The sequence below is a fragment of the Falco biarmicus genome, chromosome 2 (assembly GCF_023638135.1).
Source record: "Falco biarmicus isolate bFalBia1 chromosome 2, bFalBia1.pri, whole genome shotgun sequence".
Classification (NCBI taxonomy): domain Eukaryota; kingdom Metazoa; phylum Chordata; class Aves; order Falconiformes; family Falconidae; genus Falco; species Falco biarmicus.
In genome coordinates this window covers 92,002,266-92,024,256 of record NC_079289.1, presented here as the reverse complement: position 1 = coordinate 92,024,256, position 21,991 = coordinate 92,002,266, and the positions used below count along the sequence as shown (strand labels likewise).

At 42.3% G+C, this 21,991-nt stretch overlaps 1 protein-coding gene and 1 long non-coding RNA gene across 8 annotated transcripts in view; both read right to left on the bottom strand.

The window, feature by feature from the left end:
* SCML2 (Scm polycomb group protein like 2) overlaps positions 1 to 11,787 on the bottom strand; it is a 71,754-nt gene extending 59,967 nt beyond the window's left edge. For 2 of the 7 annotated variants that reach the window (XM_056328662.1, XM_056328667.1), the window contains exons 1-2: positions 10,442 to 10,572; positions 10,234 to 10,337 (exon numbers count right to left, since the gene is read on the bottom strand). The gene's annotated coding sequence lies outside the window, so the exon portion shown is untranslated. Of the gene's footprint in view, positions 1 to 9,342; positions 10,212 to 10,233; positions 10,338 to 10,441; positions 10,591 to 11,294; positions 11,585 to 11,715 lie in introns of those variants that run through there. The other 5 variants (XM_056328666.1, XM_056328663.1, XM_056328664.1 and 2 more) reach the window with 5 other exon arrangements.
* A 984-nt stretch (positions 11,788 to 12,771) lies between these two features.
* On the bottom strand, positions 12,772 to 16,216 carry LOC130145102 (uncharacterized). Its single transcript, XR_008820374.1, has 2 exons — positions 16,083 to 16,216; positions 12,772 to 13,315 (listed from the first exon to the last, which is right to left on the bottom strand). It is a non-coding gene; the product is annotated as an uncharacterized LOC130145102 (long non-coding RNA).
* Positions 16,217 to 21,991: the final 5,775 nt, after the last annotated feature.

Genomic DNA, 21,991 nt, shown 5'->3' with positions numbered 1-21,991 from the left:
CCTTTGCTAACCAAGAAAGACTCCTCTTAGGCTGTGCTCACCATCACCAGCCTGGCTCAACCCACAGCACACCCATCACAGAAGAGGAGAAAACAGGGAATACAGGGAAGAAACCTCCAGGGACATTTTGGCAAAATTACGCAGAAAGGACAGAGTTCAAGGCATTTGTGCATGCTCACCTTGACAAGCAAGTCAAGTGAGTGATACAGAAAGCCGGAGTTCAGAAATGAATCTAGCAGCTTCTAGAAACAAAGGGGGTAAAATGAAACAAAACAAGGTCAGGTATATGTAAGCAAACAAAGAAATGCAATGGCAAGGATGAAGCATAATGGCATTAGGGTGCACAAAGCAGCAGGATGAAAACCAAAGTTACAAAGACTAAGCTAAGCACAGTGATTGTCAGTTACAGACAGAAAACTGCCAAAACCTACTGATTTAGGGAATGGTGGTAAAGAATCCATATCAGACACCAGTAAGAAACTGTTTGCTATAAATTAAGGAAACTGAAAAAGCTGAGAAAAAAAATAATACATGAACCTAGGACAGTATTGGATTCATCATCAAAATATCTTCAATTTAAGGAGCCACGGAGGATCTCCACACTCATGAGGTCTATTATTTACATCATTTCATCACTTACATCTCAGTTCATCCTGTAAACTGAATTTTATCTGTGATTAGCACCCCCTACATCAGTTACATTTTCAAAAAAACAGATGGAAAGCATTCATCTGCCTTTAATTCCTTACTGAAGTTTTTATTGTTAATCCCCAAATCACTTCTACTAGCCACCTCCCACTGTGTGAGCCCTTCCTTTGTCAGAAGGCAGCATATTAGTAGACAAGCCTAAGCCTTCACCCTCTCTGTGCTGCTACTACATACTACTAGGTGTCAGAAAACAGGATGGAAAACAATTTTCCTGTCTAACCTTACTCTTCTCATTTTGAAAGAATTACTCAACGGACATGTATTGCTGCATTTCAAATAAGCTAGTAATCTCAGAAAATGTCAAAATCATTCTGTTTTGCCTGCTACGCATCTGCATTATCCTTCCCACTGTAAAGCAAGCACTCAAGTAAGCCAAATATCCTGAAAAAAATCATGCACATTTAGGGCTTCCCAATGCAAGTTCATCTTGACAGCATGCCTGCTCATAAAAATACATACTACAGAATTATGGAGATAAATATAACAATCAAAAGAAGCCTAAGCAACCACTAGATTCTGGGTTAGTCCCCACCAAAGAGATTAAGGTTTTTCTGTCAATGATGCCCCCAGAGGTAAGACAAAGACACCAATTTTAAAGCCAGTTTGCTTTATTTATAAATGCAGTAACTCAGACCTCATCACTGCTGTCCTCAGGGGAGGAAGGGACAGTTGTCAAAGGGCAGTCTCCACTGGATAAGGACTGAGGCTATTCTTTTAGAGAGATAAACAGCACAGAAGAGGAGTCTAACAAAACATCCACTTTGAAGCATCACTTAAGTTCTTCTTAATTTTAGCTTGAAATACAGGCAGTCATTTTTCAGGCTTAGTCCAAAAAAGGAGTTATACTTCCCCCTCTCTTCATTCTTTTTCTTTTACAAATGCTTCCAGGTCAAATTTCCATACACAAGTGGGGAAAAGAACTACACATAGTTTGAACAGCAAAACCAGTTATAGACAGAGAATAGGTGCAATGTAAGCAAACAAATATTCCCCCACAACTCTTTCGTATAGTACGAGACCTACATTTGCTTTCACCACCAGCATTCATGTGCTGTTACCTTTAGAAACATAAGACACCAGTTACAACTGCTGGCCAGTATCACCATACTCCCATCGCTGCTATTGCTCCTCACCTCCTTCTTGCTGTTTGTTACAGACAATACTGCAGACAGCCCTTCAAGAAAAGGACCTACAGAGCCTCCTCCATGGACAGACACACAGTCCAGCAGCTGCGGTTCCCACTCCAGCTTCCATGCATGGGTAACATGTACCCACAAGCACCAGTCGCTTCCCAAACAACTGTGACTTCACTGCATTCCTTCAAAGTTATCCTTCATGAATCTGGAATACATTTTTTAAACCTAATCATCTATTAATCTGTTATCTCTTACATAAAAACCCTATTTCATATCATTTCCACAAGCCTTTAAGGGGTTGAAAAGAAGCAAATAAAGAGAGTAAGACTTAAAAGGAATATTTCTATAAGGTGCAATACTTCCAGATCTCGAATACTTGAAAATTTACTTTCCAGGATATCAGCCAGTGTGTAGACTCATTTAGTATACTTCAAGACACAAGAGCATATACTTACTTATTTCTGCAATAGAGATAATCACTTTACACCTTTTAAACATCCTGTGGCATCACTATAGAAAAGTAAAGTCTCAAAGGCTAAAATAAAAAGAAAATACTTAAATGAACATAATCAGAAGTTCATAAAATGTAACACAAGCTTATCAATATTATTTAGCGTTACACTTATATGATTTCAAAACAAAACATAAGATCAGGTCTTCTTTCATTTATGCACACAAAATATAACCAGTTGGTGTTGTGACAAGAAACCTGACCCAATTCACAATCCCTTTTAGTTCACATTCTTTGTAAAGAAAAAAAAAAAAAAAGAAAAAGAAAAAAGTTTTTTGCTTTCCTTGAAAGAATATAACTTCCATGTTTTCATACAACAGAACTTTAATAAGCTGATATGTCTGAATTTCTAGAGACATCTCTTCTCTCTAGAGATATATCTTCTTTTTTAGTTGATAAAAACCAAGCTAGGAGAGAAAGGCTTTTGTCAAGTTAACAGGCTTTCAAAAGACCAAATATTAGCTAGCCATATGTATTATTACGACAACTAAGTTTGAATATTTCTTAATTTGTTAAAGGAAGAGAGGGGATACTTAGTGCTTTACAAACATAATTTTGTAATGTCATTTTCCTTAACATCAAGAAGAAATTTTCTGCACTTGCAAAATTCCTCAGAAAGTCACCAACAGTGTACTGCTCACTATTTATGAAGTGATTAGCATAAACAAACATTTAAGCTGTCAACAGTAAAATACTGCCTGTAAATGTTCTACCCTCTCTCCAGGTAAGTTTACGATCTGCTTTAGAATATGAGCAACTGTAATTACATTAAGTCATACATTTCAAGACTACAGAAATCTCTCTAAGCTCTCAAACAGTACTAAGTGTATTATTCAGTACAGAGCAAGGCATTGTGTATTTTAAAAAGCAACACTAACAAGGTTTAGACCAAAGATTTAACAAGGTTTAGACCAAATATTTGTCCCCAAAATTCCTGAAACAAGAAATAAATACTTATAAATGAGAAGAGCAGATAAATAAGGTCTCCAAATTAAACAGCATAGCTTGTATCAATGCACAACAGAAAGAAATCTGTCATGTAGATTCAACATTTACTAATTTGAAAGCAGTAAGTTTAGAGCTGCTCTTTGGCTACTAGTGGAAAATAAAAATAGTTTTTCTCCTCTTTCCCTCCCTCCCCATCCTGCTTTAAAAGTCAGAAGATGTGGGGTTGTAAAAACCTGAAAAAGGAAATGGTATGTGTGAAGTCAGCAGTTCAGCAAAGCGGCTGACTGGCCATTAACAGCTCTAAATATTCTTAAAATGCCAGTCTTCCCACATGAAAGAGCATTTTAATGTTATATTCAAATAAATCAAAAATACAGCTTGCAGCGCATTTCTGTCTTAAGTAAAACTGCCAGTTATAGTAGTTTACTAGTATATATTTACAGTAGCACAACAGTTTGACAAATTGTTTAAACGTTTTGGTGAATTCAGCTCACTGAAACCTCTGCTGTTTTCCACTTCCCCCTTCAAGCCTGGAGTACTCTTCCTGAAAACATTCATCATCATCATTCAACCTGGCTTTGTTCAAATGCCTAACTCAAATTTCTTTCATAAAGCAAAAGAACTATATTATGCACAAACCCCCCCAACAATTCTGTATGATTAGCACTAGCTAAGGGCTACATACCTGCATGAAATATTCTCTACAGCCCAATGCATCTCCTTTGCCTTCAGCTCAGCCTCCTTTGACACAGAAGAGAGCTCTTGAACTATTTGTTCTGTGAGGCACTGAGCATGCTTTCAGCACAGAGTAAATACAGCAGGTAAGGGAGAAAAGAAATTGCTGTTGCAAACACAGGAAGAGATGCCCAGATGCTAGAGATCCCCATAGAGCTTTTCTGTGCTTGTCTTTGGCACACAACAAGCAATACCAGCAGCTTTAAAAGCAGCAGTCAGAGTATGTGTAGATAAGTGGACAGGGGGGAAAAAGACAATTAGAGGAGGGATGGTGGAAAAGGGGATTTTACAGCCTCTTAGGCAACTTTGGCTTCCTCCCATCTACATTACCTCCAAACTTGAAAAGAGCTGAGGAAGCTCTGTTCAGATATGATCTAACAGAGCTCTCTCCACATACTGTGTAGCCGACAAAACCATCCCTGTGGTCCTGATTTTTATTCATCCTACAGAATATCTAGAGAAATACAAACAACTTCAGTCTAACGCAGAAATCTATGGAAGTCAAACAGTGTGCACAATTTATTTTTTTCTTTGAAGGAATGGAGAACAGCCTTGGGACATTTCTGCACAGGATCAGTCTGCAGCCAGCACCCCAGGTGGAGTTAGCTTTTTTCAGAGCAATACGCTTGCCTCCCCTTGCTGTCAGCAGCAACATACTCCTGCTATCATGCTCTTAACAGCACTTAACATATCTGTTTCTCTCTCCCCACTTGAGAATCCAAACAACATAATGCTGGCTGGGACTCCCTGCCACTGTATATTAACAAAGACAAGAACTTGCCTCACCACATCTGTCTGCTGCTGCAACACTGCAGTGTACCCTGGCTCACATAATGGGACAACTACACTGGTCCCACACACTAACAACGTGTCTAATCAAGGCACAAAACCAAACCAACCAGTCTTAAAAAACCCTTAAGCAATTTCCCAATAGCTCCTCCTTCCAGAGGATGTTTCTGAAGGGATAAAACCCCATAAAGCTGCTTACAGTCTCCAGGCACACATCCCTATACTGGACTCACCTGTGCTGTTGGTACTGATGGCTGTGCTGTTTCCCCAACTTTTTATTTCTCTGACTAAAAAGGAAAAGCCTTCTTTAATCCCCTTACACAGGAAGGGAGTTCATCCTCCATACAGATGCCACCCAAAATATTTATTCATCTATTTGGACAAACATTCATAAGCACCACTCAGTGCTGCTAGACATTTCTGCAATTAAAATGCTGACAGGTCAGAAAAGACAACTCCTAAGTGCTCAAAGGCCTAGACAGCTGCAAAGACTCAGCTGTAGTATTTGCTACATTCTTCAAAAATGGAAGAAGATGAAAGACCCAAAGCATCAGGAACATCCAGAGCAAATCTGTATCGCTTTTTCACTTCCCAGGACAACTTTCAGACTATATAAAAAAAAAAAAACAAAAACAAACAAACAACCAAAAAACAAGTGAAACAGGCTGTAACAGCGCAACCTCCTCTACCTCTTCAGCACAGCTGTCACTGGTTTTGTGCAGCTCTAGCCCAGGACAGACGCAGAACATCTCGCTTTCTGCTGCTTCTGGAGATCACGTTTCTGCTACTTCTAGAGATCACCTTTCTGGAAGCAATCCCTGCCCCCCCCCCCGCCCCCCCCCCCCTCCCCTCCACCCAGTGCCTACACCATTAAGCACTGGAGAATATTCAGACAAGGACCTGGGTAACATTTACCTACGAGCTGAAAATAAAAAATTACATGTCACATACAAAGTTTCCCAGCTAATTATAACACTGTTTATGTACTGGATTTAATCATGAAATATCTTCTGACCTTTCCAGAAAACTGCTGTCTGCCTCTTTATAGCACTCCAGGGCAAAGTACACATACATGAGATTTGGTATGACAAGTGCCATCAAACATGCTACAGCTCTTTTAATCTCTGAGCCTCTGACACGGTAGTGACAATAAGGAGCTCCACCAAATTTAGCAGCTCTGATACCCTTTCACATTCCTCCACGCACAAGACTCACTTTTACAAACTGTGCTTTTTAAATGGGCTTTTAAAAGTACCCTAAGAACTGCACTCCTTCCACTGAACCTTCCAGCATTAATCTCTGATAGATTCCATACAGTACATAAATAACGGTACGTGCTTCATTTTAGGTACGCACCTCATTAAAATGGTGTTACCCTCTTAAAGGATGAAAGGCTAAACTTCATCTTTGCCCTATCCTAAAAGGAATCATATTACCTTGAGAAGACCACAGACTTAAGACTTCCATCAAAGAAGTTCATCCCTTTCATGAAAAGGCTGAATTTCCTTTGTATCTTAAATAGAATTTGACATGATTTGTGAAGCTGAAAGCCTAGAATCAAATTATTTAACCAGGACATCTACCTTTAATGCAACGTCTTGCTTGCTTTAGATGATGACATACAAATGAGGAGCTGCACAGAAAATATACCATTTAAGGGTAAAAAAAATAACAGTCCAAAACTCTGTTCATAGTTAAACTGCATATAGCATTATTCTAAAAAAAAAATCCAAAAAAAGAAAGAGTACTTTAGGATTGGTTTGGGCATAAGATACCTCCTTGTGGAACAGAAAGGCTACTACCCCACTGCTAAAAGAAATGAAACAGCACTAGAATTCTGTTGAAGGTTTTAGTATATCAGAAAGATTTTGGTATTAGGCTCTGCAAGTAATTCAAAAAGGCAGGAAGAAAGTACATGGAAGAACCACTAAGGACACACTTAGTATTGCACCAATTTGGATCCTAAAATTATCAACCACTATCCCTAAAGCAGGCGCCTTTGTTAAAGAAACTATGTCCAGAACTATGAATCAGTCTTGAATCTCCACTGCTGAAATGAGAGACATGTAACTTCCCATCACAAAGAAGCGTATACTTCTTCAATTTATATAGATCTAAGATACGAAAGTACTGGATTTTTTGGTCCTATTCCAAGGACACCTGCTGCAGATAAAAGGGGAGCCTGCTTACTGTTGGCTCAGGTACCTGAAGCCACCCTTCCCCTCCTGCAAGCCCCCCGTGCCCATTCCAAAAAACAATACACTTGAGGAGATCACAGATACAAGTTTTAGGCAATGTGAGGAATTTAAACAGATTCCCACACATGGACTGAGCTGGTCACTTGCCAAATCATCTCTTGCTGCTCCCAGGAGCAAGAGGCAACACTGCTGCTCCATGGCTATTGCTGCTGCAGGAGGGAGAGGTGGCAGAAGCTGGGTACACATGGTCAGCCCTCACTGGCCATGCAGGTCAAGTCAGCTGGCAGGCGTGTGAAGGTACAAAACTGGTATTTACACAGAAATATACTCTTAAAATAAACTACAACTCACTTAAGGACTTAACTGTTGCACTTTTAAATGGCTTCATCTGAAGCAAATTGATTGCTTCTCCACTTAGACATTGTAAGTAAAGCTGTTCACACACACCATGTACCTCACCATCATCAGTCATGGCTACAATGCAAAAATAAACTTAATTGCATATAAAACTAAAGCTTCCTACCACACCAAGGTATCACCAAATTATAGAACACTTGGACCTTGAAAGAAGTCTCCAAAGAAGCCACACAAATTGTATTAGTAAAAACACTCTTCTATACCAAAACACAAAGAACAGGAAAAGTAATTCACCAAATCCTATCAGAACGTTAACAAATATTCTGGGACTTCAAATTACATTGAGCAGCCAAATTAAAAATCAAAAGTATTTGCAAAAATACCAGGACTACTACATGTAATGAAAACACCACTAACATTCAAGCACAAATAATTTTCCATTTAACATTGCCATTGCTTCATATTTACAAACTGCTCTATTAAGTCTCAATAACTTCATACAGGACTTGCTGGCTTTTCTCACATGCTAGGAAAATCTTTTGAGTTCTAGGCCACTTATGTTGCATGTCTTACACTTTAGAGATCACAAATGGTATAGTCCTTTACGTTTAAGATTTTAATCTCTGGAAGAAGCAATCAGCACTAATGCTGGGTGCCTAAGGCTATTTCTTTCAAGTGGGAATGAACAGAACTTTAAATGTCCTGCAGAGGTCAAGGAGTTGGTTAACAACCCCCCTTGTGTAGACTCTTTGAAGCAGCATCCCTGTCTCTACCTGTAGTATGTTTGTTCTATATTTAGACTTAGAAAATATTACAGTAGACTGTCAAATGATATTTTCAAAGACTGTCTTAAAACATTCAAGAATAACTGTGTATTTCACCCATCCCTGTTTCAGGTCGGTGTATCCAGACAAGTAAGAAAGCCAGCTGCAGTGTCCTGGACAGTTAATGACAAATGTCTTTTCCTGATACTATTTAATGTCCAGGGATAATTGCTTCATTTCTCCCCACACATCCACTCCATTATGGATCAACTGCAACAGTGAAGGGAGTAAACAAGGCTTGCTCAGAGCTCACAATCCCATTGGAATAGCAAAAAAACAATGAAGCAAAATCATGAGAAAGACACCCGTGGCCAGAAACGGCTATCTACATTTGCCTCAGGCTTTTGGACATTCTCTCTTAAGTAAAGCTTCGTCATTGTTTTAGACTGACCTTGGAATTAATACTTTCTCAGTGCTACAAATTTCACACTAGTGAAAACAAAGTTACACTTGCTTTTCTAAAGGAAACACTCCGCAATGCTGCTTTTGACCTCGAGCAGCTACTGCATAAAACTGTACCTCTGCCTTACGAAAGCACCATATCTGGATGCAGCAAGGACAGCCACAAAGGAAAAAAAGGCATCTGCGCATCCAAAGTAGGAATATACATACAGTCTGAGGAAACATTTTAGAGGACTGTCATTGCTTCTTCCCTCACCTTTCTACATCAAGATCAACACTTAACATATGACCCAACTTTAAAAACAATTTAGAGACATTCGTTTGTATATCTACACAGCTTCTAGTTCATACTCGCAGCTACAACACATAAATCAAAAGCCAGCATTTCTTTTTTGCTGAATATGAACATTAATATAAAAATATACAACTAAGCAACCTGAAAGATATTATACAAATATTGCTGCCAATTCACACCAAACTGAAAACTACAGCAATAACTCCAAAAGCTGTCTCAAACAAAAAACCAGTAAACATTACTTTGATACTCAAGACCAGACCATTTAAAAGTTAAAAGTTACAAGTACTTCCAGATCTCAATTTCATTTTTACCATATACTCTTTCCCGCTCCCACTCGCATTACTGTGAAAATTCCAAAAAACAACCAACAGCAGTGCCTTCAATGTGTTTTTTCTTTACATCAATTCAAGTAATATCATCCCTAAACAGTACTTACATTTTATGATACCTTAAGGGAGAAAACCAGCTCCCCCTGCCCCCAAGCACGCAGCCTGGTTGTACAAGTAACTTCCCTGGACACGCTACCAGTGAGCCCACTCATGTGGGCTCTGGGTTGCTGTGGACTGAGCAGCACTTGACGGTGGTCCGTGGAGAACTGGTATGCTGCAACGCTTCACTTTCCTGTTTACTACCCAATGTTAATATGACATCTTAAAACATAACTGTAACACAGCGAATGCTTTCCTGCCGTTACTCCCCCCATCTGCACAAGTGCCACAGATGTTACTGACCCCAAGCGCCTGCCTCACTGACTGCTTTTTCTCTGCCACTTCCAAAGAGTAAGGTGCAGTACAAAAGCTTTACAAATCCGAAGGTTTATGACTGCTACTCCGAATAATAAAAAATTCATAACCAGTCAGACTTGAAGAGCTGTTTACAGGTCAGACATAGGATGGTCTGAAAAGCTACCATTATACCCACAAAGTCTACGCTTTTAAAGTTTTAATCACAAAGCAAACATTAGCTAGAACATGCATGTTATAAGTAAGGTTCACATTACTAGAACTCAGTAAGTTATCAGTATTTCACCTCTTCATTAAATCTTCTGGGCTTTAGAATTATTTTTGGCTGTCTCCTATAGCCTAATTAATCAGTGAGAAACAGAAAATAACCGTAGGGAAATGTTTCAGCTTTAAATTGCAATAAGTAATTAGTCTGCAATTTTTAAAAACACTTAAGGTGTCTCTCTACTCATAAAGAATAACTGAGCATAAAATTTAACTTGAGTATCGATGTCATTACGACAGCACTGCACTCGGCTTTGCAGGTTGTCCCAGCAGCTAAAGACAGTGATGATACACAACACTAAGAAAAGAACTCTTCGTACCTTAACGACCTCATTTGGACCATGCCACATCTACGGAAAACACAATTCCCCGTGCAAGGTACTCCCAAGTCGGCTGCCCATGTACGACCATATACGCAGTTTAACTGTAAAGAAAACGGGAACGGTGCCGCAGCGCAAGCCAAGTGCCCCCCAAACTGGCCACCCCCATCACCCCGCAACCACAAAGCGGCACCCCCAACCCCCTTACCAAACACCAGGGAACGCTCCGAACTACTCAGTTTTTAACGTGCATCCCGGGTTTCAGGTTAACAACAGCTTCCCAGGACCCCGCCAGCCTCAGGGCTCTGCCCGCGGTACCGAGGAGCTGGGCGGGCGCAGCCCCGCCGCCCCGGCCGGGAGGGCGGGCGGCCGGAGAGCGGAGACGGCGGCGCCGGGGGAGGCAGCGGGGCCGCCCGGCCGGGGGAGGCGTGTCCTCCCGGCGCTCCTGTCAAACACCGCCGGCTCCGCTGCGCCGGCGGGCGGCAGGGAGCGGGGCCCGTCCCGGCAGCAGCCCCGCCACGGAGGCACCGGCGGGGCGAGCAGGCGGCGGGTCGGGGACCTCCTGAGCCGCCCTGGCTGCGCGTCCGGGGAGCGGAGCTTTGTCGGTGCCGGGAGGCTGAGCCGCCCCGCTCCCCTCGCCCGGGGAGCGGGTCCCGCCGCGCCGCCCTCGCAGCTGCGCCCCTGCCCCCGCGACCGGCGGGATCCCTCGGGCGGGGGGCGGCGGGACCCGCGGCGCCAGGAGCTCAGCCCGCCGAGGAGGGGAGCGGGCAGCTCCGAGAGGCCGGGACGCGGCGCCTGAGCCCGGGGCGGCCCCGGCCGGAGCCGCTGCCGCCTCCAGCGCGGCGGGGCTGGCGGCGGCCGGCAGCCGGAGACTCTCCGGAAAGGAAGAAAGGGCACAGTGACGAGGGGACGGGGCCGCCGCCGCTCTCCTTTCCCCGCGGCGCCCGGTGCGGCCACGGCGGGCAGAGGTCGCGGTGGGAGCCCGGGGAGGGGGGCACGACCCCCGTCTCACCTCCCCTTCTGTCCCCGCCGCTGCGGGCGGCACCGCCGCCGCCACTCACCGGGCGGGCGGGAAGCGGGTCCCCAGCCTCCCGCGGCGGCTCGCGTGCCTGTCAAGCCGCTCCTGCCATCGCCCGCCTCACGCCGCCGCCATGTTCTGGGGGCACCGCGCATGCCCGGCAGCGGCACCGGGGGCGCGGGCCTCCCCCCCCGCCGCCCCCCTTCCGCTCGCCACGGGGGAAAGCGGCTCCCGTGGCGCGACCGGAGGTCTGGAGCCCCTCACCGGGGCCACCACGTGCCGCGGGGCTGCTGACATACCCGCACCTCTCCCGTGTCTGCGGGAGGCGGCCCCGCAGGAGCGGGCACGTTAGGGGCTGAACCGCCCCCTGAGAGGGAGCCGTGAGGCGGCGCCGAGCGCAGCGCGGCCGGCGTTGCCCCCGCCGTTCCCCTCCGCTGCCTCCCGCCGCCCTCCCGCCTTCACACCTGGCGCCGTCCGCTGGCGGGGCGAGGCGAAGGCAAGGGGCGCCCCGGGAGCCATCTTGCGGCGGGGTAGGGGCCGGCCCGCGCCCAGCCGCCCTTCTCGGGGAGGGCGGCAGGCGGCGTTGGGGGGCTTCGGTGGCGACGGCAGCCGCGGCGGCACCTGTCCCCCTGCCCTTGCTGCGGCGGGAAGCGGCGACACTTCGGGGGGCGGCCGGCTGCGGAGGGTTGGGGTCGGCGGGGCTCCGCGGTCCTGTGCCTGCGGGCGGGGCCGCCTGCTGAGGCGGGAAGGTTTCCCCATGGCAGGTGTTTCTGTGGGAGACTTGGGTGCCAGCAGTTAATGTCTGGAAGATGCGTGAGGGATTAAAGACAAAAGTTTTCTGCTGGGACGCGTAAGGCGACGCGCTGCAGCCGCGTGTGCGGTGCCGGCGTGAGGGTGCAGCCGCGCACACCGCACCGCCGCCTCAAGGAGCAGCCCACGTTAACGTGCGCGAATGGCCACAGCTGTATAATGCGTATTGCAGTCGGTGCACGTCTACTTCAGAGGTTTTACACAATTACTTTACAGAGAACCGTGCTTATAAATACCGCGTAATAGCTGAAAAGCACTTCCTTGGCTTTTTTGGAGGGTATGTTCTCGGTTTATAAGCGCTAGGTGTTCTAGTTCAGACCCCAAGAGGCGTGTAAGCCTAAGTATGTCTGGTGAGAAATCATCTTTAAAATACTACCAACGTTCAGGACTTTCCATGCCCAAGTTTCATCTCGGGTACTTGAAAGTGACATTTTAAATTCAAAACTAAGGTTGTGAGAGTGAGATTCTGGGAGGGTTTTGTTTTGTTGGTGGTTTTTTTGGTTTTTTTAATGGGAAGAAAAAAGGAAAAGGAAACTCAAATGTATAAAAAAACCAATAAAACCACCTCAAACTCTTCTATATGAAAGGGAAATTCATATAGCCTGCTTCAGTATCCTGCATGTATTGCAAGTTGCTGCTAACAATTTATTTTAGGCACTCTCATAAGCAGAAAATGGTTCTTTGGAAGGAAGGAAAATGAGTCTTTGCCATAAATTATAAATATTTAATATTTAGACAACATGAGAGAAACAAGTAAAAATATGCTAATCCAAGTGAGTAAAAAATATACAAGAGAAAGACAAAGAAATACGGAAACATGCTTGCCATAAGTCATGATGGCCAAGTGTGTGGTACACTCATAGCCAGTGCAGATGGATGCTGCTTAATTTGAAGTATTTTCTCCTTTCTGTCATACTGAACTTCTGCAGGAAATCAAGAGATTATGTTCATATAGAGATGGATACAGAAATGTGCCAAGTGTTACAGAATAAGTCATTGGGAGACAGAGAAGAAACAAAAACATATTTTAAAGATATCGTTTAAACCCAAGCCAGTGCTAGATATAACATCGGAGGAATTTGTTTGCTGTGAGCCAGTGGGACACCGTACCGTTGGTTTCTATCGCTATTGTTGCAGATCTTGTCAAATAAGAGCTGGTGCAGTCCTCTACCTGCTTGTAATTTTCCCAGGAGGCTGAAATCAGGAAGCATGGCCAGCATTAATCCAGCTTCTTAGAACCCTGACATGGTGAAACTGAGAATAAACAATAGACATAAGAATAAATGTCTACAACATCACAGATAAATCACCAGTAAAAAGAGCAGCATAGAAGAAAACTTTTAACACTTTTCTAACCCAGGAGCTAAATGCCTTCACATGTGTTCTTCACCTATGAGCTACAGCTGATGTAAAGCAAAAATTTTCTTTACAGCATTATTAGAAAAGGAATAAGAAGTCCTGCCTGCTTCCATTTTTCAGCAGAATGATGAATTTGTTTTCTGGTGACTCGCACATCATCTTTCATTTTCTTTTGTCAGTATTAAACTTAATTATTTGGGTCAGAAAAGCCAGGCAATTTCTAAGTTCTTACTGTTCTTCACAAAGAGCAACATAAACATGTGTGATGTGTATATATGTATGTACGTATACATCTGTGTGGCTTTCCAGTTTTTTTGCAAGGAAAGTCCATGATTTTAGAAAGAAGCAACAACATCAAAACAAAGCCAAGATGTTTCATGGAGCTAGACCCCAATGAACTCATACCACCAGTTAGTATGATATTCTGGGAGGCTGATGCAGTTGAAAAAAGATGTTTAAGAGAGCTGGCAGGTCCTCCAAGTAGTAATGTTAAGGGTGTAACTGAACAATCCATGCAGAAGAGGTAAGGGGCACAGTAAAAGATCAGCCTGGCTGTTACAAGCTCTTCCTGAACCTCAGATGGGAATGAAGCATGCGGAAAAGAGAAGCTCGGTCAGGTTACTTGGGAGAGCTATGAAAGTGTAGTCAGATTGTGCAGGGATGAAATCAGAAAAGGCAGCAGAAAATGAGATGCAACTAGCAAGGGATATCAGGAGTAACCTGAAATCGTTAAGTACATTACCAGAAATGGAACAGAATCAAGCAAATGATTACTCCAGTATCAAGCAGAACTGGAAAGTTTTTGACAGACAACACTGAGAAAGCCAAGCTTCTTAATATTTTTGCATCTAATTTTGATTTTTTTTAAAAAAAGCAGGCATTATTGATACTTGGGAAAACAGATGGATATCAGACTTGACTCAAAAAACCAAGTGAGAAATTATCCAGACAAAATTTGCTGCTTTTCCATCAGCTGGACTTAAAGGACTGGCTGGTGAAATCTCAGTTACTAGTGGTTATCTGTGAGAGTTCACAGTGGAGGGATATTACAGGACAGAAAGGGACAAAGAATATTGTTGAAAGGAAAGAAGGAAATAGGGAGTTGTATACCAATCTAATTTCAGTGCCCAGAAAAGATACTGGAGCAAGTAAACAAGCTATTTTTAAGAACTTATAACAAGAAACAGCCAACATAGCTTTGTCAAGAACAAAAGATGTCAAACAAATCTATTCTCTCTTGCAACAAACTAAGAGGAATCGTCAGTGGAGGAGGAACATTGGGTGTCATGTTGGATGTCAGTTTAGTTGGATTTTTGATATGGTTTCATATGATATTCTTCAAGTAAACAAGGGAAACAATGTAGATGAAGGTATTTAGGGAGCTGGTACAAGCACCTTGTTGTCAGAAGGATGTTAATGAACTCAGCGATGGTTTAGAAAACTTGTTTACATAACTGCAGATTTTATCAAACTGGGAGACTTTAGCATGCTGGAAGACAGATGCAGGATTTAGAAGGATTTTCACACGCTAGAGATTGGGTCTGAAAAAAGGAGGATACTATTCAACAGGGATAATTGCACACTACTGGGTGGAGGCAGATATGATCAGCTATACAAACAGGAAGAGGGAACTACTGGGTGTTCTGCAGGGAAAAAAAGCTGCAATTATGTGAAAAAGAAAAAAAGAAAGAAAAAAGAAAAATCACAATCTGTACAAAGGGGATAATGTCAGAGAGGTGCAGTGAGAAAGTCAAATCACATAAAAAAATACAGAAAGAGAAGCACAAACATTTTGTGAAATAGCCTGATTTACACAGCCCTAGAAAAGCTCAGTAGCTGTGGTCTGTCTGGCTTCAGTAAATGTAGCCCATGAAGAGAGCAGAAAAGAACATTCATATCTATAAAATATCCCCTATAAGGAAATTCTAAAAGAACCCAACAGGGATTTAGGTTGAAGGGGGTAAAGCAGAAGAAGAGAAAATAGCATACATAGCTATACAGTACAGATAGGAATGTGTATTAAATATGTGAAAGATTGCTGTAAAGAGAAAAGGATGGATTTGCTCTCTGGTTCCATAGTGGATGAGTCAAGAAAGAACAGGTTTAAAACAGAGCAAGAAAGACTTGAACATACAAGTTATGAGGATAGGGAAGAAGATGGGCTGGGTGGTTGTGCAGCTTCCAACCTCAGACGCTTCAAGAAAAGCTGGGCACCACTGGTCAGAGCTGGCACAGGTAGACTGGCCCTCACATGGAGGGTGGACTCAGTCACCTTTCCATGGTCCCTTGCCAGCAATACGATGCAATGAATGCAAGCTATCTTTAAGGCCATTGGAAAGTATCAGCTTCCTCAGAGAAAGGATTTTATTGTTTCTGCAATGAGCATGCCACTAGCTTCTAAAAATGAATTGTTTCAGTAAGAATTTTAAACTTCCTATTTTCTGAGTCCTCCTTCTTTCAAGCTGTCACAATATGGTTGTCCTATGTAACTAAGTATATTATAGATACATGAGAGGATGCACAGTTTCACTACCTGAGGGGAGCCGTAATTCAGACATAAATAGGTCTGCCTTCTACTCTCAGTTATGTGAATTCAACAGATATTGTAGATTTTTATCTGACAGCAAGTTAACATTCTGTTCTTTCCCAAGAATTAATCTACCTTTTCCAGAACAGCCTCAGAAGTCCTTCAAGACCTGAAGTGTGACAATGACATATTCTTTTAATAACTTTTTTCTTTTTTTTTTTTCTTTTCTGCTTGCTTGTAGGAAATGCCATCACCTCCTTCACAATTTTTAAACTGTGTAGATTAAGAAGAGGAATAATTACAGATGACAAGTGTAAAGAACACTCACTGTGACTATATTAAGTAAAAATATTCAGACATTCTATATGTTTCCTATAATCCTATAACATTACAGGATATACATAAGGTGTTTCAACATGCATGTAGGAACTGGTAACACTGAAAGAAAAGGAGTTAATATTATTTTCATTTGCATCTCTCAAACCTGAAAATAAATTCTCTGAGGTACAGGAAGCTCACAGAAATAAGTGGGAACAGAATATTGGCCACACAACTTGTTAAAATATTTTGCTGTATTAGTTAGGAATTGATTTGTAGGGGAAAAGCAGTGAGGAACCAATTTCAGGTAAGATGGACTTAAGCTATGGGTAATCTTTTGCCTTTGGATGGATAATGATTAAAATTGCACCAGCAAGGGAAAACAGTTTTGTTTTATCTGGTTTTCTATTATCTAAAGTGAATGCTTCCTGCAGAGTGATAAGCAAAAAGAACAAAATGCTTACCCCCAGAATGTTTGGGACAAAAATTTGCAATAGATTTGTAATACCAAAAAAGATAAAATATGAGATGATAAGGGGGCTCTTTTCCCTGCATCTGTCAAGTTCTCTGGAGCTTCAGGCTGCCCCTTGGTTGAATAAATAATATGCAGGGCTGGACAGAAAATGTTTTTTCCTTCCCTACAACTTTTCCATTTCTATGGTATTTTTTCCATAGCTGAAATATCAAAATCCTGAACATGTTCATATGCGGACTGAGTAAAACTGTTTCAGTAAATGGAAATGTTTTGATTCAGTATGTATAACTCCTCTGTTTTGACCCTTTTTTTTCCTCATAAATTGCATTGTATTTGAATTGAAATATGGTGAATCAAACATTTTCAGAACTTTTAGCTCTAAATATCCTATTTTGAGAGTTAAAATAGCCAACCTTAGGGTTTTTTTTTCTTTGGATCTAGGAATGGCAGAAAAATCATCCCTTTACTGGAGGCAATTTCAGTGAAGCACAACTACTTGTGTGAACATAGTAGGAAGCTTTCCAACTAGTTTAAAGTCCATGAATAAAATGGGAGAAAACATTTTATGGAATGGATATGAACATGAGTTTTGAAATAAAGCAGCAGCACCAGAAAACAAAACTTCTCCTTTTGGGTTACAATAATCTGGATCAGTGATTTGTATTAGGGGGCCAAATGCAAAAGCTGTTATGCACGTGCTAAGTCACCGATCCTGATGCATCAACAAATATTTTAGCAATGTATTTGACCCAAATTCCAATGAATTTTGCAGCAGTTAAAATTCACGATTAATTGTTCTCATTCGGTTGAGGCACGCCACAAAACAGTATGGAAGGTGGTATGACTTACCCCTTTTCCCTTAATGCAGTTGATTTCTCTGCATACCTAGGTAAGGATGGATCTCTTCAAGGGATACTGCAAGTGTCATCCAACAGGAGGGTAATGAATAGTTGAGCTTTTTAGTTACCACAGAGGAACTGTTCTGGCTCCAGGTTCACATTCTGGCAAACAAAAGCATAGTCTCCTTTAATGTACTAACATTGTTCCTTTGGATGCTCTTTAAAAGTGGAAAAGAAATTCAAGTAAAATAGAGCACCCTCTTCCCTAAGGTGCTAATAATCCCTGCCTTTGAATTCAGCGGTTGGAGCCAATGCTGCCATATCCGTGCCACTGGGGCTTATCCAGCTGTCCGGGAGGATCACTGCCCAGTTCAGTCCCAGGCATGCAGCAGGAGGTCTGTCTGGCAAGGTTTGACAGCTCTGTGGGTGGTTAACAAAAAATAAAAATTGAGCTCTTCTGTCTGTGCAAAAGCTTGCAGAAAATGAACAAATTTAAGCAAGTGCACTGTTCTCTCCCAAATTTTTTAGGCAATCTGGCATGGTCATACAGGTACTTGTGAGGGGTGAATTTCTCTCCTATGCAGCCTTTGGAACTCGTGATCCCACAGCTTCCAAATCCAGTATGGTTTCTGTCATGCCACTGAACGGAGCACTTCTGCCACGGGATTTGCCAGTTGCTACCAATAACTCCTTGACATTTTCTTTTGTCTCCCCGCTTCACCAGCGCCTGCTGGCAGCCTCCTGTGGCCCCTCAGCTCTGCTGGGGCTGGAGGAAGGCAAAAGGGAGGCAAGACACAGAGAGATTGAGGCAGTGAGGGGGAGCCCAGCTGGTGAGTGGGAAGGGGGAGCAAGCCAGAAGCTCAAGCTGGCCACTGCCTGGGCTGACTTTGGGGCAGGGCAGCAGCTGTGACCTGAGGGAGCCATGGAAAGGAGTCACTCTGGTTGGCAATGGGATCCCAAATTTGCCATCAAATGAGTCAGGCCTCTGAATTACGGCTGTATAAGTCCTGCTTGTGCTATACCCCGTGGTGAACATGTCCCAGATGAAATGCAGGTGGTAGGGAGTGCCATGGGTGGGTGAGTGGCTAACTGCTAAATAAATGTGCTGCATAAGAATAAAACCAAATTGTGCTTTTCCTGAAGCTGGGTGTTATCAGGGTGTTTGAACCAGGCCGCTATGTCTTTCAATTAGCACCCTAAGACCCAAAGAAGAATTAACTGATAATAACAGCGTTAAAGCACTCTTGAAAGTTTAGTTTCAAGTCAAACATTGTTTGGCATGACGTGACTGACCACGTACACCCTGAGAGGCCACTGCAGGCATGAATAATATAATAAATGCCATTCTTCGTGTGAACAGCACTTATTTCCATTTCAGTGCAATGAAACCTGAGATGCCAAAGTGGTTAATCCTGTTTAGTGCTACCGTCAAGTCAGAGATCTGTCAGCGTTGTGTTTTCAAATGATGACAGAGGCAGTTTGCTTGCAGCTCCGGGCTTGCGAGCTCACAAGCACCAGCAGCTTCTGCTTTCCTTAAAATGATATTCTTTGTAAAGAGAATAGCTTGGTTAAAATAGAATACATAAAGCGCTATTTAATTTATTCAGTTTCTCAATCACTTGTCGTTTAGTTCATTCAGCTATATTAGGAATAACGCTTCTGCCCATGAGGGTGCTCAACACCCACCTTTGGAGCAACGCAGGCGCCGGTGGTGGTGGTGGGGGGTCTCTGCCAGGCACAGCCTTTCTCAGCTTTCTGGGGACAGAGCCCCACCGAGCGCAGAAGACCCCAGGGTGTACTCTTGCTGCTGGAAGGTGTGGAAGGAGAGCGAGAGGGCAGGTGGCTGGGGAAAGGCTGTAGGACAAGGGCCAGGAGCACAAGCGGTGGCTGCCAGCACCTCTGTCTTTCCTTTTCTGGAAGGTAAGAGTAGTCACCTCCTGCCACCCGTCCCTGTCCTTTGGGCTTGCACCTCATCTGCACAGTGACAAGACCGAGCCAGGGAGGGACAGGGAATGTCTCAAGCTGCGGAGCAGAATAACAGAGCCAAATGGAGCATTCTTATTAATATTCATAAGTAAGGATTATTTTTCCCAGGGCAACTGTTTGAATTAACAATAGACAGCCCTGAATCAGCAGTACATAGAGGTAATGGTTTTTTTTTTTTTTCCTCTGTGTCAAAACATTACTGTTAAATACTTTGAACATATATATAGTTTAGTTTGTTAGTGTAAGAAACGATGTTACAGCCATTGAAGTATTTCTTAAAAAGATACAAAAATGATGTGCTTTTCCATTCTCATACATATACACCACCTTACCTTCAGCTTTCAGCATTTGGGTGAAGAAAATGAAGTGTTTCAACTATTTTAGCTAGCTTTCCATTTTAACAAGATTTACTCTTGTTACATAGTTAAAAAAACAATAACAAGATTTTCTCTTGTGTAACATTTTTTTAATATGTAAATGTTCTTCATTAAAAATATAAGAATATGAGTAAAATTTAGGTGTGAAGGAGGGTAGAGACAGTAAGAAAATGTCAGAATAGCCCTACACCATTTCTGTTCTACCTCCCGGTAGTAAAGATGAAGTTCGAGGAACTGGAGGGAGAGGTGTTGAAACAGCAGGATAAAGTGAAGGACAAGTCCTCACGGTTAAATGGTACATTCAGAGAGTTTTGAAATGAATGGTGGAACTGCTAAAATAATATGCTCTCACTCTTAGGCAAAACAAAGAGATAACTTCTCAGGACCTTGGTAGGAATACTTTTTCTGCCTAAGGGTTTTTTCCAAATGTTTCTCAACAAGGGGTCAAAGATGCCACTGGTCCCTAAGGCAAATCATACCACACTGGAATTGTCTCTGTAAAAGGATTATTATCAAGCTAGGCCTACAAGCAACACAAAAATAACAGTGACTATATGCAAGCATTATTTAAATCAGAGTTGTATTTTCTATTGTGTTTAGTTTTATTCTTTCTGTCTCAAAACAATGCAAATCAAATTATTTCAAAAACAGATGATGAAACAAATTGGGAATTCTCTTGAGTCTTTCATACAAGGAGAGACTATATACATGGGGCTGTTTAATGTAGAGATGAATGAGGGGCAATAAATAAATACTAAAAAGAAAATAAATACAAAGAATGTAAACTTATATAGTCTTTTGTTCCAAGCGTAAGAACATACACTGAACTTGAATATCAGGAAATGTGAAGAGTTAAGGTAGAATAATTCTGAAAACCCTTACCACAATATAAAGTTGCTATCAAGAATTAAGAGGATATCACAAAGGAATAGACCTGTAGAGGTTAAAATAGTCCTGACCATGATTTATGGTGATAATAATAGAGATAATTTTAAATAGGGAGCATCCCTTCAGGTTTTTCTTTTGCAGCTGACAGCTGTTGAGGTTAAGAAAGAAAATTCTTTTTTTTTGCCTGTAACAATTACTTGTTCCTTTTTTTGCAATCAGTTGGGTTGTCATTGTTAGAGGAAAGTCATGGGACTGCATGAAACTCTGATCTTATAAAGTACAAAAATTCCTTTGTTCTTAAAGATGAAAAACTGTCATGACCAAAATACCAGCTGAACAGGAGGCAGGGAAGGAGAATCATATTTCTAATGGAAACACCAGGGACGTAAAGAAAATTAGTTGCATAAGAAGTAAGATACCAAATATCTGAATTATCAGAGTATAGTGTTTTTCTTTCTAGTAGTTCTTTTTTTGTGAGTGTAACTTCTTGCCCACTTGGCATTAACAGCTTTTTCTTTATTCTTTCACTATGTCTTTATTCTTGTGCTATGTCTTTACTCTTGTTCAGTTGCTTGTGAAATCATTCCCAAAATAACTGCACAAAGTGAGCTCTAATGGAGAAATTCTCATGTATTCAAAATAAAGGAGGATATAAGCACAGTGACAGAGCCAAAACCTTTTCAAATTAAGCCCTCTGTGCTTGCACCCAGTTGTTGGTGCAAAGGCTGATGTTCCCATCACAAGTGGAGTATTTCTATACATGCAATAAGGATCCTTCAGCTCCACTACTGACTGTGCTTGGGTAGAGAATTCTTTACAACAGGATACTGCTGCCGCCTGGGAGAGCAGCAGTGCTATATAGATATGTACATATCAGATATACGTATACGCAGTGTAACACATACTTTTTATGTATGTAAATTATATATAAAATTGGAGGGAGCTGCGAGATTGGAATTGGAAATGGCTGGAAGGCAAAATGGAAACTGAGAAACGGAGAAAGTACAGTACGAGTACACATGTGACCATGTAATCTGACATGAAATAAGATGCAATACCAGTTCTGCAGTGCTAAATCTGTGCTCCACTCCGGGTGGCGTTACCTGGTGTGTGCAGCCCGTCGGAGGCTGTTAGCCACTTTTGCCTGTTATGGCAAACTGT